This window comes from Cebus imitator, unplaced genomic scaffold (genome assembly GCF_001604975.1).
Source record: "Cebus imitator isolate Cc_AM_T3 unplaced genomic scaffold, Cebus_imitator-1.0 Scaffold70, whole genome shotgun sequence".
In the NCBI taxonomy this organism is placed as follows: Eukaryota; Metazoa; Chordata; class Mammalia; order Primates; family Cebidae; genus Cebus; species Cebus imitator.
Genome location: NW_016107385.1, coordinates 6,888,365 through 6,904,852, shown reverse-complemented (window position 1 = coordinate 6,904,852; position 16,488 = coordinate 6,888,365).

Below are 16,488 nucleotides of genomic sequence, written 5' to 3'. Positions count from 1 at the left end.
TTGTATTGGTCCTGCGATGCAGCATCTTTACATTGTGCAACTGTATGTGATGTTCTGGAAATGGGCAATTTAATATGAAAAGCACACCGTGTCTCGGATTTTTTTTTTTTCTAAACAGTAATTTCTGCTAGGAATTATTTCTTGATTTGTGCATAATTTCATGCAGATGGTTATTTAAATATAAATAGAGGAATCTGTCATTTAATATTGTGCCTGACTCTCCTTGGGTTGGCATGCCCACATTTTAAACTCCTACCATAAATAAAAGATAAAAACATCTCTAAGCCCCACAGTAGTCAGAAGATAATTGGGCCTGCCGGTTAATTGTCATCTGAGTGACCTCCAATTAACTTTCTTAATATTTTCCAGTTTCTTTAAAAAGAAACTCAGATGGGGTCTTTTTTTGTGAAATGTGGTTACAATGTAATGAAAACCCTCTTTGTTCACCTAATGAAGACTACATTCTCCCAGTGGTAAAATCAGAACTCCTTTTCTTTGGGGACCAACTCACTTTCCTCCTTGGTAAATACTAACTTTTGACACTAAACTGACATGGGAGTGGTTAGGATATGAAGCCACAGATACAGGCCTGATCCGACCATGTTATAATTGAGGTATACCTTTTGCCAAAAATGCCACATCGTTGTTTGCCTTGACAAGTTTTGTAATAATTGAAATAGAGAACATGAGGAAAAAATGTCTATTGAATTAACCTTTTATATTTGAACAAGATTTAAGTTCGTGGCAGCAGGTTTAGAGTTTAAAGTTTTGTGAATTCAAGTCCAAAACTTTGCTTAAATAAATATCTTACAACACTTATTAACCACAAAAATATGACTTTGAAAAATGGTGATGAGAATTTATAAAATGGAAAAAGAAAACATATCACTCCTCTTCAAAACTCTGTTTTCTGTTTTGTCACACTGTAGACCATTTCCTCATCTATTCAAGACAAAAGGCAATAAAGATTTTTCCAGAGCAAATTTATTTCTGTGTCAGTGTGAACATAACTTAAAAAGAAAGTGATGTCTAAAAGATGTCCTGGTAGCAAGAAGTACAAAAGAAAAAAAGGTGAAGACGTGTGTGTGTGTGTGTGTCTGTGTGTGTGTGTGTGTGTGTGTCTGTGTGTGTGCATGTATTTAAAGATAAATTGGACCTCCTGATGCCAGTTCTCATGTTCTGTTCACTCTCTCAGTTCCACGTCTGCCTCAGATCTTTTCTCCCTTGGAACTTTTAAACTTCTTAAGGGTAGTAGGACATCTCCACTTGGAGAACTGGTTTCCAGTTAAAAGCAAGTATGCTAAAACTCAAGAAATTGTTCTCTGTCCTTGCCTTCCTTCCCAATTTCACCAGTGTCTTGAAATTAAATTTGAAGTTTTTATTTTCCTTTATTGTTCATGTCAACTGTGCTGCCAATTCAATCTCAAAGATACTTCCCTTCATAAGATTAACATATTTCAGCAATTCCTATGCCTATAAGTAGCAGCAGACATCATCTTCATACATATCCCTTTGCCCATTTTACTCTTTGTAAAAAATCTTGAAGTAGCTTATTGACTTTGAATACTGGGGGAAGAGGCCGGGTTTGGGGTTTAAGAGAACTGAGAGTTCTAGTCTCAGTTTTGCCATTTACAGTATAAATCATTTTACCTCTCTACATCTCAGTTCCTTATTTTGTAAAATAACGGAGTTAAAGCTTTGAATTATTAACTCCTTTCCACCTCTCACATACTATGCATCTAGAGGCCTGGATTAAAACTCCTAACCAAGAGTTCAGGATCTTACGACAATTGCTACCTGGCTAGTCCTGTTGACGCTACATATATTCTCTACATCTCCCTAAGGTTATACTTCCCACTATAATAATCCCTCAAGCCTAGATGTAACTTTGTATTCTCAATTCTACTGAATATGTAAAAGGCTAGTGTAGTGTTGTGGTTAAAACAAACTCAAGTCAGATTACCTGGTTTTGAACCCAGCTTCACCACCTACCAGATGCATGACCTTCGGTCGGTTACTTACCTCCATGAATCTCAGTTTCCTTCTCTATAGGAAGGGTATCATAATAATCATAACAATAACAATTCATATTTCATAGTGTTATTAGGACTAAATGAGATGATCATTGTAAACTCCTTAGAGTGGAAACTCAACCTTGGCTATAGCTCAATCAAAGCCAGTCACTAAAATAAAATAGCCTCTTGTTTTCAGATTATAGATTAATCAGTAAAACACAAGAATAAGTTCACACACAGTTCATAATGTTATTCTCTTTTAAACATTATTTATAACATCTGTCTGTATAGTTATGTCTGAGAGGGACCCACACTTTTATCACATTATTAAAGAGGTACACATTCTTATTGTCACCATGACAAATTTTACTACTAAAACTGGAACGTCTCCTCTTTCTTAATAGCCGTGTACACATTCAGAGTCAAAAAAGTCAGTGGATTTTATAATATAGGGTAAATGACATTTGGAAAAATAAATACTAATTTATACAGGGCCTATCTGCAAAAGACAGTTTTAAAATCCTACTAGCATACATTGAAATAAGCTAATATCTTTAAAACGTGAATGATGGCATTATTATACATTAAAAAATCCGAGTCCCTTTGTTCATCCCTAATAGGAGTCATGAGGCTTATTAGTCTAGAGTCATATTTACCATACCCATATTTTAGAGAATCTTATTTGTATCTTTAAAGCATATCTAATCATAGTAATTCAAAATGATTTAGCTAAGCATGTTAATGACTGGATGACACTGAACTTGATGACACGTCATACTTTTTGTTTTTGAGATAGAGTTTCTCTCTCATTGCCCAGCCTGGAATGCAATGGTACAATCTCGGCTCACTGCAACCTCTGCCTCCCGGGTTCAAGCGATTCTCCCACCTCAGCCTCCCCAGTAGCTGAGATTACAGGCATGCACCATCATGCCTGGCTAATTTTGTATTTTTAGTAGAGATGGTGTTTCACCATGTTGGTCAGGCTGGTCTCGAACTCCTAACCTCAGGTGATCCACCTGTCTTGGCCTCCCACAGCGTTGGGATTACAGGCGTGAGCAACCACGCCCAGCCCAACACATTATATTAAAGAACTACTGCCATCATGAAGGTTAAACTTTACAAGGGACATTATGAATATATCAAAGAAAGGTCAAGTAGGTAAATCTGGATAACATAATACTATGTACACAATGTAAAAAGTATATACAATATTCTGTATAAAAAATTGCACTGCTAGTGATACACTGATGAGCTTAAAAACAAACGTGGATTCTATTGATTAGCAAATCATATTTTGGTTAATCACAAATGTCTTTTATTTTACAGCTCAAACCTGACATTTAGAAAGATATTCTGACTGTCTCTCTGTTTTTGGTCTTCATAAAACTCTAAAATAGAAAGTTTGCCATCACCTCTTCTCTGTGCCTCTCCCTCCACTTCATTATCTTTCTGAATTTTCTGTCCCTTGCCAAGTTCTTATTCCTGGCCACGCTCTTTTTTCCCTGTCTACTCCTGACATTGTGCTATTCCAAGGTCCAGAATAACCTAAAAATTGCTTTGTAGGAAGCCTTCTAGATTTCATTACCATTGCTTTCAAGTCCAAAAAAAAAACCCTTCTGACCTCACTTTTAGTTTACCCAACAGAGGATATTCTGTGTCTGGCTGACATTACATTTCTCTGAACTACGCGATTTAGTCTCTAGATTTAAGAATCATTCTCTTATTTTCTAGACTATTAAGAACCATGTTTCTGAGGGCCAGTCCCCCTGAAAGGAAGCCCAAATCTCTGATCTGTGAGGGTATAAGCGTGCTTATGCATAAGAGGAGTCTAAGTAGTGTGAACTGGGCTGGTGCAAAACCAAAAAATGTATGTGAAAAGTAAAGAGCCAATGATTTGGGAACAGCAAATCACAAGGTTGATTAAAGGGTGTCCTTAGAAAATTAGCAAAAGTGTTAGTGACTGAAGACCATCTTAAATCATGAGTAACTATGTATGTAGCTAGTTCCTTGTAGGCACTGATATTTCTGTCCACAAGTAAACGTCAGAGGAAAAATATAGATGTTACAAACTATAAATATTAAAATAACAATGAGTGACTCTTTAAAGTATTGCTATAATGAAGAAATTAAAGAATAATATCCAAATTCACACTTTTACAGTAATTTTATTTTTATTCTTTCTTTCTTTTTTGTCATGTTTCCAGTTCTGCACATCAACTTCCATGGAGACATAACCATTGCAAACTAAAGTGATTTTCTGTAAATGAAGACAACATAATTGAGTTCTCTGCACTACCTAGTTTCATGGTTTCTAGCCAACAGAAAGACATTTGAACAAAAATTCCAAATGAGAAGCAATAAGAAAATAAAGAGCCAGATCTGGGTTCTCTAATTCCAAGGAAAACCTCAATGAACATTTTCCCCAGTATATTAAGAGTTGTAAAACTCAAAATAACTGCTTCCTATGGACCCAAGTTTGCATTACTCTTATTAATAGTTAAAATGTGTTTTTTAAAAAATTAGTGTCTCAAAGACAAGCTAAGAGTTTCCTTAAAAAGTATGATATGAAACTGAACCAGAATTAAGACTGGGATTTTGTGATTTATTTGGGGTGGGGGGATGGTGACACAGGGTGATGCCATCCACAGGGGAGTGAAAAAAAATGAAGATAAGTAATAACTACTGTAATAAGGAATCCCCAAGCACACAAAGCAACATAGCAATACCTCCCCTGTTAAACAAGAACTTCAGCGACCTTGAGAAATTTAAACTGACATATATGCAGATAAGCACTTTTACTTTTAATGAATATTCTGTTAATTCTTAAAAACATACTTTTGGATAAAAGGTGCTTTTTCTCCCTTCACTGCCTGTGTGTTTCTCTAAAAGCCTGTATATCTGGAAATATAAATAGATATCCATCCAGTCAAATATGGATTGATTAGACAAATCTGCTTTTACCTACATACTGTGTGTAAAACAGCTTAAATGTACAATGAAGAGAAGAGAAGAGAAAAGCAAGCGGATAAAAGGGAGGCAATTCAAGACTTCCATTTTCTTATTTCAGATAAACATATTTAACACCTACAAACGATACAGGACGTTTTAGACAGCTTTAAGTGAGGCCCACAGAATTGTTTACTAACAGACCCCAAATGTACATTTTACTGCCTTTAACTTCCCAATTATATTTTTAATTACTGTCAAAGTACCTTCTGCAGACCACAATATCATTGTGTGAAAACCACGCATTTCCTTTTAGGTCCCCCTGCTCAGAAAAGTTCTTCTACATTTATCTAATCCTGAATCTGATTTCATCGGTCTAAAATTTTGAGCGTGTTCAACTACAGAGTATTTCCCTCTTAGAAAACCTGAGACAATGACCAGAATTCATAGTAAGTTTTCCCATTCAACCAGACATTTCTTGAGGGAATTGCAGAGTCTCTGTGAAGAAACAGTTAATATGTATATATCTCTCTGAAATTGGCAAATGTCTTTTATTTCCTCTAATATTCTAGCCAGAGATCTGAGCTCATTTTTTTCTGTCCATAGGCTAAAAAAAAAAAAAAAAAAAAAAAAAAAGACTGTATTCGCTAATTATACATCCTGAAAAGAATTTGGTTCAGTGTAAGATGATCCTAGTGATATGCTAATCCCTTTTTCTGCTTGGTGCTGCCTGAAGCTTGTGTCTAACAGTTTTTTCAACTGTATGACAATAAAAGTTCTGGCAACAAAAGAAATAAATGGGCAGCTAAAGAAGGTATAGCTAAACACATGGCAGGCCGTCTCTCCCTCTCCTTCTGGCTGCTCTTTTGTAGCCTCCAGTTTGGTATCCTCAAGTCAATAGCCGAAATCCAGCCACCTTAGCAACTTAGTATGACACCCAAGCCCTCTCTCTTTACATTCATGAATAGTCAGCACCCAGCAGACAAAATAGAACTAATCTTTTTTGACAGAATTGTTCAATTTTAGAGGAAAAGCTTTTGAGTCTTCCACACATTTGCAGAATATGAGGCAACAATGGCTGCAATCAAATTTTAAAAACAACAGTGGCCAACAGCGCTGGAGAAAAGTCTCTTTGAATTAAATAGCACATTCAGTCAGTCCCAGTGGTCATAAACTTGGGGCAAACATTCGTTTCAATATGTGAAAGAGAGAGATAAACAAACGAAGAGTATCTCCAACAGTCCCATTCTGAGCTTCATGCGGTAATTCCTTCTGCTATGATACATGCATATATTTTTTTTCTATTTTCTTTTCTTTTTTTCATAGACTAATACAAATATCTTTCCTTTTGAAAATAATTTTGTTTGGGGGAGGTGCCCAACAAGTCTCAATTTAAAATGCTTTTTATTCAGCAGCCTTTTGTAGTCATTTGAAAGCAATTTTACCATCTAGAAATCCTGTAATGTATCAGTCACTTGCAAGTCTAACGTGTGCTAAAAATGAATCTTCTCTCCATTCCACCCCCCTCTATTTAATACAAGGCATCTCTATGCCTTTGGAGACAATATGAACAAGAAGAAAAATCTACCCAGTTCATGGTAAAAACAGAAGTTAGCAACATGGTCCATGCAGCTGCAACATTGCATTTAAAATTCAGTTTCCTCATAGGAAGAGGGCTAATCCTGCCCCCGTAATTCCCTACAGCCAAAATGTGCCCCCTCCCCGCGTGACAGTGCAATGCAAAGACACTAGCACGCTTATCTTGCCTAACCAGATGGCCGACTTGGATCAATGCACACACACCACGATCAATGGGAGAGATAAAGAATTAGGAAAACAGTGGTACATGCTCCCAGAAAGCTTGTACACTGCATAATTATTTTATGATTCTACACATGGCTACATGTGATACTGAAGTAGAGAAGGAAAGGATAATTAGAGTGCCAGGAAGAATTTTGTAGTAGACTACACTTTGTCTGTCAGCACTTCCCACTCTAGCAAACTCACTGCCCTTATCTGAAAGTGAATTTAGAAAAACATGAGCGAAAATGTCAGGGAAGGTATTTCCATTTTTGCCAGGTCCTGTCACGTCCCAAAGTTTAGTTCAAAGCCTGAGGAGGCTTGCTGGGATTTGGATATGCCTCTCATCATTAGCCACCCCTAGCTGCCCAGCCAAGGAAACCCACAGATAATATTTGAATGTGATGCAGACTGTAACCAGGAAGAATTTGGTCTCCAAGTGATTCAGGCAAGTTCATTCAGTAAAATAGAGCAGGATGAGGCAGTCCCTTAATATCTGTTTCCTGATTGGCTAACCAAAGCAATGTTTTTGAGCAGGTTGGTTACACGCTTGAAACTAAGAAAAAAATAGGAACCAACATCCCTGTGATTCATCCAGGTAATAGGCAAAGTATATGAGGCTCCGAAGCTGGCACATTGCTGCTTTATCCTGAATTCAGACCAAGATCATAAACCAGAACAATAAACCACTGTAATCCCCCACCATGGTCATGTGTTAATCAGGAAAAACCAAAATGTTCCTTCAGCTCTTAGCACGTGGTGGTTACTTACTAAATGATTATATATTGTAAATATTAATAATCCTTTGCCCTGTACTATTTCAACATCTTACTCTCTTTTCACCTTGCATTAGATACAACTAAAAGTAGTGTTAGGTTCTCTTTTGAATTTAAGACTCAGCTTGCATGCTAATTAAAACATTCAATGAACTTTTTACACCATTTTTTTTTTTTATGTAAAGAGAGACAGGAACTGAAATTGGAATTAGACAGCTTTCCACCACTGTCGACCTCAAAAATCCTGTGGGTGAGCTAGTCATTCTAAATAGTCTATTACATTTGAAATAGAGTAAATATTCAATATCTAAATAATTAAAATTACTATAAATTAATTCCCAAGGATAAATAAAATAGAGTTTGGGTAAAAATTCAAAGGGAAAAAATATTGACAACTGTGAAAAGCCATAGCCATCCTGTTTGTAAGTCATTTTAGTTGGGATAAATATGATGCTCTAAATTTTTACATAATTCACTTGTTCTCTGTGGAGTTATTTTGATATCCCTGGTCCATAACATTTGTCTCCTCAATGTTGGCACAAAACGGAGAGCATATATAAGTAGCAATATATAACTCTCTCTCTATATATGTATATAGATAGCTAGATATCCATATCTGTATCTATATTCCCTATATATATACCTATGCTATATATATAGATACATAGTTACATATATAGATATAGACACATCCATAGTTATATATATAAATATATATCTATAGATATGTAGTTTGTTAATCAGCAAAAATCAAAACATTCCTTCAGCTCTATCTATATCTATTTATCTGTATTTAGATAGATATATTTATAGATATAGATACAACCATATAGATATACCTATATGTTGTTTCCAGATATATCTATAGATAGATATAGCCATACAGATATATCTACAGATATATATATCTATTTTAAGTGTACAATTCAGTGAGCTTTGACAAATGTATAGATCTATGTAGACATATAATGTATCTATAGATTTATCTATATGGCTATATCTATCTATAGATCTATCCATACATCTATATAAATGTATATAGATATATTGGGATATTGAATATTTGCTCTATTTCAAATGTAATAGACTACTTAGCATGACTAGCTCACCCACAGGATTTTTTAGGTTAACATTAGTGGAGATATGTCTATACAGATATGTTTATATATAACTTAGCTTTGCTGCCTATAATCAGATTTGGAGAAAGAGCCTGGGTTAGAAATATGATGCACATTATCCTATCTAGTTTCAGTTCAAAACCCTTAAGAGGCAGGGCTATCATTTTATCTTTAAGGACTTACTTCCCTTTTCTCTGAGGCCCAAAAAGATAAGTGTAAACACACAGTATGACAGACTTATTGAAGCTCTTCCTGTAAAAATTGATTCTGCGTGTATCATATTTTATATCATGTAGTTGAGTCTGCAAGATGGAGGGAAACCTTCTGCTGCTGGGGAGGAAAGCAGAGTCCATGAGTTGGATCTGGAGCATGTGAGTAGAAAGAGCATGGTGGGTTTCTCTGAGGGCAGGACCAAGATGGACCCAACTTTGGGCCGGAGGTAAGGTCAGGTAACTGAACCTTGGTCCTGCCATTAAACCAGAAAACCTGATAGGAAATGGTGTGCCCTCTGGATCTCTGTCCAAGCAAATCCAAATCCTGTCAGAAGTAAACCATCATCAGGTTAGGCTCCCATGTTTTCAGGGGATTAAGATTAACGAAATCTAATCTTACAACCAAAGATCATCAAACCCATAGGAAAATAATCCTCTGTAAGTGAGAGTCAGTAAAAAGGAATAAATAACAAACTTAGATTTTCTAGGATGACATTATCAAAATTTGTCAGATATAGCATGCAAAATAAACAGGTATAAAATATTTTAAAAAGTTAAAATAGGATTGCTAAAATACACTAACAAGAAACTATCAAAAATGATGGTAGGTTTGAAAATAAACCAAATAGTATTTTTTTTTTTCAAATCGATTATGGAATAATTTAATACAATACAGTGCACCCATTTTCAGTGTATGATTCAGTGAGTTTTGACAAGTGTATATATCTGTGAAACTATCACCACCAGAAGAATGCAGGCTATCCCCATCAACCTAGAATGGTACCTCATGCTTCTTTGCAGTCATTCCTCCCTCCACCCCTGGTCCCAGGCAACCACTGATTTGGCTTATGTCACTATAACACACCTTGCCTTTTCTAGAATTTTATATAAATGGAATCATACAATTCACACTTCCTTGGATCTGGTGTTTTTGACTCAGCATATTGATTTTGAGTTTCACCCATCTTGCTGTGTATATCAATAGCTCATTTCTTTTTATTACTAAGTAATATTCCATTATTTGGATATACCATATTTTGTTTATCCATTGCCCAATTCGTGGACATTTGTTTCCAGCTTTTGCCTATTATAAATAAAGATGGAAAGAACATCCTCGTAAAAGTCTTCGTATGGACATACGTTTTCATTACTCTTGGGTGAACACCTAGTAGTAGAATGGCTGGATTGTACAGTAGGTGTACGCTTAAATTTTCAAATATTGCCAAAATGTTTTCCAAGGTGATCGTACTATTTGACATCCTACTAGTAGTTAGTTATGAGAGTTCCAGTTGCCCCATGTCTTATACAACACTTGATGTTGTCAGTCTTAATTTTAGCCATTCTAATAAGTGTGTTATTGAATCTCACTATGGTTTTAATTTGCATTTCTCTATGATGAATGATATACTTATTCACCATTCATATCTTATTTTGTGAATTGTTTGTTCAAATCTCTTGTGCATTAAAATTTTTTTTTTATTTTATTGATTTGCAGGAGTTATTTTTGCAACTATAAAATGGGAGAAAGAATATTTTCTTCCATTCTGTGATTTGCTTTTTGTTTAATGGTGTATTTTGAAGAATAAACATTTCAAATTTTGATAAAGTCCAATTTGTCAATTCTCTGTTTTATATCTTATAAGCATAATATATAAATTTTATAGCTTATATAAGAAATATTTCCCTATCCCAAGTTTGCAAAGACTTTTTTCCCTACATTTTATTTTAAAAGTTTTATAATTTCGCCTTTTACATTTAGGTAAGTGATCTTTATTGGGTAAATTTTAGTGTGTAATATAAGATAAAAGTCTGCGTTTAATTGTTTTCCCATTCAAATAATCAATGGTTCCAGCACCATTTGTTGAAGAGAATTTTCCATTCCCTATTGGATTTCCTGGTACTGGTACTGAAACATTAGTTAATCATATATATGGGTCTATTTCTGACTCTGTATTCTGTTTTATTGATCTGTACATTTAACTTCTTATCACTTGATTTTTGTGATTTTACAGTAAATGGAAATCAAGTAATGCTATTTTTCTATTTTTAATTTTTTTTAATTTTCAATATTTGTAGGTACACAGTAGATGTATATATTTATTGGGTACATGTTTTGATATAGGCATGCAGTGCAAAATAATCACATCAGGGATAATAAGGTATTCATCCTCTCAAGCATTTATCCTTCATGTTATAAACATTCCAGTTGTACTCTTTTAGTGTTTTAAAATGTACAATTAAGTTATTATTGACTATAGTTATCTTATTATACTATCAAATTGTAGGTCCTTTTATTTTTTCTAACTTATTAATTCTTATTCATTCTTTCTAACTTTTTTGGACCACTAACCATCACCCCCCGTCACCATGCCAGCCCCCCACTACCTTTCCTAACCTTTGGTAACCATCCTTCTACTCCCTATGCCCATGAGTTCAATTGTTTTGATTTTTAGATCCCACAGCTAAGTGTGAACATATGATGCTTCTCTTTCTGTGTCTGGCTTATTTCACTTAACATAATGATCTGCATTTCCGTCCATGTTGTTGCAAATGACTACATCTCATTCTTTTTTATAGCTGAATAGTACTTCATTGTGTACAGTATATGTACCACATTTTCTTTATCCATTCATCTGTTGATGGATACTTAGGTTGCTTCCAAATCTTAGCTATTCTGAACAGTGCTGCAACAAACATGGGAGTGCATATATCTCTCGTATACACTGATTTCCTTTAATTTCCAGTTGCTTATGACTAGTATATAAACATATAATTGATTTTATATTAACCTTGCATTTTATGATCTTACTAAATTTAATTATTAATTCTCATTGTCATGTTGTAGATTCCTTAGAATTTTCTATATAAATAATCATGTCTTTAGCAAATAAGAAATTGTAATATTTCCTATCTAATATTTATGACTTTTATTTATTTATCTTGCCTTATTGTAATGGCTAGAGCCCCCAGTAAAACGTTAAACAGAAGTAGTGAGAGCCAACATCTGTACAACGTTCCCAATCCGAGAGGGAAAACGTTCAATTTCTTATCATTAAGTATATTAGCTGTAGGTTTCCTATAAATGCCCTTTGTCAAATTAAAGAACTTCCCTTTTCCTAATTTGCTGACAGTTATTTAAAATCATAAATTGATGTTGAATTATGTAAAAAGATTTTTATGACTATGGAAATTATTATATGGTTTTCCCCTTTAATGGTGATTAAATACATCCCTTCTATTCCTAGGATAAACCTTCCTTGGTCATAATATGTTCATTTAAAAAATACATTGTTGAATATGATTTCTTAACATTTTGTTCAGAATTTTTGCCATGTGTTTAGGAGGGATATTGATCTTGTATCCCCCTCGCTCTTTTGTTTGCAATGTCCTTGTTCATGTCAGTAGGGACAGGATAGCTGTGTAGCAGTGTGCTTATTTATTAGCTCTATATATTTATAATGAAACCCACAAGGGCTCAAGTCTGTTATGAAATATAAAAGCCATGGTCTTTTAAAGGAACTGTTTATAGGAATAAACTGTGACCAGGATGTGTTACTAAGGCCTCTGCTGAAATGTTAATGCAGTGGCCTTCCTGACCACTCTATCTAATATAATACTATCTGCCCATCAATCTTAGTTTCTTGCCATATTTAATTTTTCTTTATAGCCCTCATCATTACCCAATGTCCTACATATTCACTTGTTTATTTGCTTATCGTCTGTCTTCCCCATTAACATATAAACTCCATGAGAAAAACATCCTTGTCTACACCACCTCCCTGCTTTTTTTTTTTTTTTAACTTATCTCAACTCTTGGCTATTATCTAGGATGGATTCTGATGGATTTCCTCAGATGTCTAGGATGTTGAGAAAAACTTTAAGAAAAATAAAGAACTGACTTTCCAGTTGAAATGAGATGTGAAAAGATTGTGTGCTTTGGAGCCACACTGCCTAAGTTATTGCTAATTCTATGAAGTCTCATCTTTCATTGAAAAGAATAACCTCATTCCCGATATACTGCTAGTTGCACTGAAATGCTATTTCCTATGACGATCCATAAAAATGTAATCAAATTTAAAAAATCAGATTTATTGTCCAATAATCTTCAGTCTTATTGCCTTGTTTCTGTAAATACTTATACTAGACATATATCTATTATTGCCCTTCCTCGCATGGTCCCTGCTAAGAGGCCATAAATTATATTAACCCCTCCCATGGCCAGAGCTGATGATCAGAGTCTGATATCTGACCAATGGGACCCAGCCAAATTATTTATCTTGTGAATTTGAACTAAGAAACAAACAAAGCAATTGCTAGAACTGGAAGGCCACTGGACACAGGAGTGGTGCCGTGTTTTGCCACGTGTGAGATGAGTGGACACTGTGAGATATGGTTTGGCTGTGTCCCCACCCAAATCTCATCTTGAATTGTAGCTCCTATAATTCCCACATGTCATGGGAGAAACCCAGTGGGAGGTAATTGAATCATGGGGATGGGTGTTTCCTGTGCTGTTCTCATGACAGTAAATAACTCTCCTGAGATCTGATGGTTTTATAAAGGGGAGTTCCCCTGCACATGCTCTCCTGTTTGCCACCATGTAAGACATCCCTTTGCTCTTGCTTCATCTTCCACCATGATTGTGAGACCTCCCCAGCCATGTGGAACTGTGAGTCCATTAAACCACTTTCCTTTATAAATTACCCAATCTCAGGTATGTCTTTATTAGCAGCATGAGAACAAACAAACACACCTTGAGTCAGTCAATATAGAAAGGCAGGCAAACAGAGAAGATGCTGGAGAAAAGTAAAGGCAAGAGATCTGCAGCCCTGAGACAGAACAGGCTTCATTCCTGAGACTTTCCAGTCGCCACAATACCACGTTCAGCTTGATTTTCTATCCTCAGAGTCTGCAAGAACTGGATCTGTAATAAACTGCCTTTTATTTGTACTAGCTTGAGTGGGTTTATATTACCTGCAAACAATAGAGCTTTGAAAACAGCATACCTTTCAGTGCTTGAGAGCTGGCTCTGTGTATTCAGCTCTACAGGCCAACCAGAAGAGCAGAACGACAGAAACACATTGAGAACTCGGCAAATGGGCTGAAATTCATGACTGTGACTTTTTTATTTTCAATCTTTCTAAGTGTTTTCTACCACACAATTTCACTCATCCTTAGAATAACCCTGGTATGTTTATTTCCCTTAACAACAGAAAAATAAAGTTCTAAAAGCCCACCGGTTTTATAAGCAAGAAGGATTGTGCATAGTGATTTGGGGGCAATGGGAAGGCCTCATGGCCACACTTTTCTCTTCCTTATCTTGTGGGTCTCTGAAATGTCATTAGAATTATTCCTGAAGTCATTTTGATCTTCCAAGTCACTTACTGAAATACAAATATCTAGGCCAGTATTTCCCAAAATGTGTTCTGCAGAATTCGAATCTCTCAAGATCTTCCATGGAAAAATAAGGGAGGAAGACAAATGAGTAAGGAGCCCCAGTATTTTATATTCTTATCTTGAGAGTCCCAGGGCCCTGCAGCATACTAAAGGCTCAGAGAAGTCTCATGGTAAAGAAATGATACTTCTGCTAGTTTGGGGGGCAGGTGAATGTGGCACAGTCATTAAGGATACTGGCTTAGAACTGTGACTCTGTCACCCAGCAGTTGTGTGACTTAGACAAAGTGAAGATTATAGTAGCCCCTCCATCATAGGGGGTATTGGGACAATTCAATAAGGTGAATTGTTTTATTTTAAATAAAATAAAACACGTGGCCCCTGAGCAGCTCAAAGAAGCACTTAAAATGTTAGCTGTTTTTATTATTAACGTCGCATTTTCTAAAATTAGACTGTGCCTGTTAAACACAAATCGCCTATTGACACCTCTCAGAAAGCATTCTTTGGGGGATATTAGGAGGAAGGAAAGCTGTTTAAGAAAGAAAGGGAGCCAGAATCACTGAAATGGAAGGGAGTGAAATGAAGAAAGGTAATTTTGCTAATTTTATCATTCTGTTTAATTTAGCAATCGTAAATTTAGATATGGCCCTCTTTCTAATCCGAGTACAGTGCTATGCTTACAGCAGGCATTTAATACAAGGATCTACTATTTAATTAAGTTAAAATATAAAGGCAGGGCTGGATGCTGTGACTCATGCTTATAATCCCAGCACTTTGGGATGCTGAGGCGGGCGGATCACCTGAGGTCAGGAGTTCAAGACCAGCCTGGCCAACATGTCAAAACCTTGCCTCTACTAAAAATACAAAAATTAGGTGGGTGTGGTGGCTTGCATCTGTAATCCCAGCTACATGGGAGGCTAAGGTAGGAGAATCGCTTGAACCCAGGAGGCAAAGGTTGCAGTGAGCCAAGATTGCGCCACTGCACTCCAGCCTGGGAGACAGAGCGAGACTCCATCACAAAATAAATAAATAAATAAAAATAAAGTAAAGGCAGATTTATTTTAACTCTGCTGTGTGCTGTTATCTTCCTTCTTTAGAGCAAGAAAAGCTTCCCGATCTAGAAAAAGCCCTAGAAAGTACTCACCATCCGGACATTACAAAGTGGCCTTAGGGTTAGTTCAGGGCCACAGATATACTTTCACTGCTCCAGAGATGGCAAAGTAAAGGTGAAAGCATCTTCCTCACCAGCTCCTACTTTCTACAGGCTTTGAACATAAGGCCCAAATCCAGCACCAGCACTAAAGCAAAGTAAAACAGCAACAACCCTGCTAGTTAGAAAACAAAGGGTGGACAAGTAGAGACTAGACTGATCCTAGCTTTGCTGCAATTTTTACTGCTTTTGTATTGAGGCTATACACAGGGGTGTAACTAGTGTCACCTCAGTCTTACATAAGAAATTAGCAGCATCTATTCAAAAGAAAAATGATAATTGCCCAGTGGGGAAAAAATGTAAAAGGCCTTTCATAGTATTGTTTCAGATACACCCAAATGAAGAACATATAATTAAGGGTAAACAAGCCCAGCTCTGGCTGAAGTTTGATAAATATCTCCAACTCTCAAACCAGTCTTCAAGTGTTCACTTCTCATTAAATGTGTCATTGCTTTTGTGGCCAGCACCTCTCCTTTGCTTTTGGTGAGACAGACAGGCAGACACTCAGACACACTGATGCATAGCAAAGAAACTTACGATGGCCATTCAAATACATTAACTCTTAAAAACCTCCTTATACATGCTACATCTCTCATCATGGGCAGGTACAGGAAAGCGAACAGACATTAAGGGCTTGAGAATGCATGGGAAGAAGGAAGACTAAACAGTTAAAGAGAGTAGGCATTGGAGTTGAGAGTGTGGATTTTAGAATCAGAGATACCCAGGATCTCAATTTTGGTCCCACTACATAGCAACAACGTGGAAAGATACCTCTCCAGCTTCGGTTTACTGAGGGTCATGATATCTAAGTTTCTAGGTTGTTATAAGGATGAAATTAGATAGTACATGCAGAACGTTTAGGACTGGGCCTGGTACATAGCCATAATAGTGAACATTAAATGGCCACTGTGTTCCCAGAATTGCGCTAAATGCTTTAAGTGAATTATTCCACCTAATCCTCAAAATAATCTTTCAGGAATAGATGCATCGAGTATCTCTTATTTATAGGTGAGGAATCGG